We start from the raw sequence: 2,495 nt of genomic DNA, 5'->3' as shown, positions 1-2,495 counted from the left end.
ATTGTCACTTACAACTCTGAGCGCCTTTGGAAATTCAAAAATCCACCAAAAGTTCCTAGATTGTCAATAAGTTTTGAAAATATTTAATAAAGTACGAGGCAGCCATGTACTCGATGATGGGGCTTATGTGGGATTCCTGGGGTTTTTCTGTCACTTACGTTTTCTCCACAGTTAATCACCTCAACTGACCACACCTGTGACTGCCTGAGGAGACCTGATCTGGAGCTGCATAGAAACTCCTGCCAGACCTCTCTTCAGTGCCGGGACATCAACTACCTTACGGTAACTCGTGTTCAGCCAACTAACCTCTTTAATTACAGCCAGTCCTCACCACCTGTGCCTTCCACGTCCTGCTCTTTCAAGTCCTCCCAAGGACCTCATCTCTCCACAAGGATTCCCCTGTGGACCAACAGTGTCTTATAAACGGCAGCCAACAAACAAACCGTTTTGGGTCAAGCTCCTCTCTCCAACCAATACCTTCAGTGGATCGCCTCAAAACCCAGGATCCTTCCACTCCTCCTAGGGGTGCAAACACAAGAACAGTAAAAAAAATTCATCATCATCACTATCAAGGATTGTCTGAGGATTTAAAAGATACTCACCTTGCCTCTCTTCTCTTCCAGCCCTGTATATACCTGGCACTGCACCTGTAAATAAAGATCACTTACCTTTTGAACTTGACTCTGTCGTTCCTTCTCAGTCTGCTTACTTTGGGGGTCGCAGCTAAATACAATTATGATAGCTTAGAGTTTTGTAGTCACAGTTCTCCAGGTTTTGACCATAAATCTGGAGTCACCTATAGGTTGAGGTCAGTTAGCACACTTTATAGTTAGGGAGGCCAGACTGAGATGGTTTGGACATGTCCAGAGGAGGGGTAGTGGGTATATTGGTAGAAGGATGTTAGAAATGCAGCTGCCTAGAAAAAGATAAAGAGGAGTTATATGGGTGCAGTTAGAGAGGACATGGAGGTAGATGGAGCAAGGACAGAGGATGCAGAGGACAGAGAGAGATGGAGGATGATGACTCACTGTGGAGACCCCTGAAGAGGGAAAAACTGAAAGAAAATAAATATACCAGTTAGCACACTTTATTTTACTTTGAAAATCTTCTCAAACTCTGGGTTTTGTAAGAGATCCAGTCCTGAGGTATTTGGCGGTGGAGAGAGGAGCAGGTTGACCCAGTTGAGAATGCTTTAATGGTGGTTGTTGAAGGGACACCGTTGATCCACAGATGGAGTCCAGTGGAGCGATGAAATCCTAGGAAGGATCTGAAGAGGCAGGCCATGGAAAGTCCTGGAGGAGTCACAGTTGGTGAGAACCAGCTGTAACAAAGGTTAGTTGGCTGTACATGAATTACCATTTGGTAGAAGATGTCCCAGCACTGAAGAGGTGTCTGGCAGGTGCTTAAATACCCATCAGGCAGTCCTCCTCAGAGCAGCAGCAGGTGGAGTGAGTTGAAGTTAATTGGCTGTGGAAGGAAGAGTGAGTGACAGGCAAAAAACCCAGGAATCTCACATCTTTAAGTATTTGAAAAAAAGACCTGCAGCCTGTCTTTCCTCCACTTGCGCTCCGCCCTCCTACATTGCTGCCTAACCGCCTTGGTGACGTCACTCAGCTAAGGTTCTGCTCTGAGTTTTGATTTTTTGGTTTTAACAGGCTCAACATGATCCAGAGTCTTTAGGCAGACGGAGTTGAACTGGGATGTCAGCTCCTGAGTAATGGTGAGAAACACAGGGGGCTGAATTATCATTTCAGAGTTATAAACATCTGTGAAACGTGCGGCAGTGAAATGGTTAATGGCCCGGCTACTACGTGCAGGAACACACGGCTTAGGAGTTAGATGGGGGAGGATGAACTCAAACTGGACTGGCATGTAGTCTGAAAAAACATTATCACCAATTTCAAGATTACTAACAGTTTAAAACAAATGGTTATTCGAATTAAAACAAGGTCCAGTGTATTTCCGCGCTCTTGGGTGGGACCGTTTACATGCTGAGTTAAATTAAATGAGTCCAATAAATCTGAAAAGTCCTTAACCAAGGGCTTCTCCTGACAGCACACATGCAAATTAATGTCCCCAATAATGAAATCATGCTCATATTTTGGTGTGATTTTGACAGTTTAGGCACCATTACTGATTTGGAGAAAAAAAAATTAGAAGATATAGGCCACGCCCACTTCACTTGTGAAATATTGTCCTTGAGGTACATCACAACAAGGGTTGAATCATGACATCTGGATCCTTGAGGTATTAGCTCAGGGCCTTGTCCTAAAGATCTGAAACAGATTTTGTAAGATCCAACCACTTTTGCAGGAAAACTTTGTTCACATTACAGGGCCCTCTACATGCCCAGTAACCCATAATAAACTCCCCTAATATTAGTTTGAATTTCATTTTAATAAACCTCACAGTTTAGAAGATATGGCTAAATTTATTTTTAGCTGTCTTTGTGGGATTCCTGGTTTCCCTCTGTCTGTTTGTGTCTGTTTGTCACT

The sequence above is a fragment of the Nematolebias whitei genome, chromosome 13, assembly GCF_014905685.2.
Source record: "Nematolebias whitei isolate Nwh7 chromosome 13, NemWhi1, whole genome shotgun sequence".
Lineage (NCBI taxonomy): Eukaryota > Metazoa > Chordata > Actinopteri > Cyprinodontiformes > Rivulidae > Nematolebias > Nematolebias whitei.
This window is presented reverse-complemented; position numbering follows the sequence as displayed.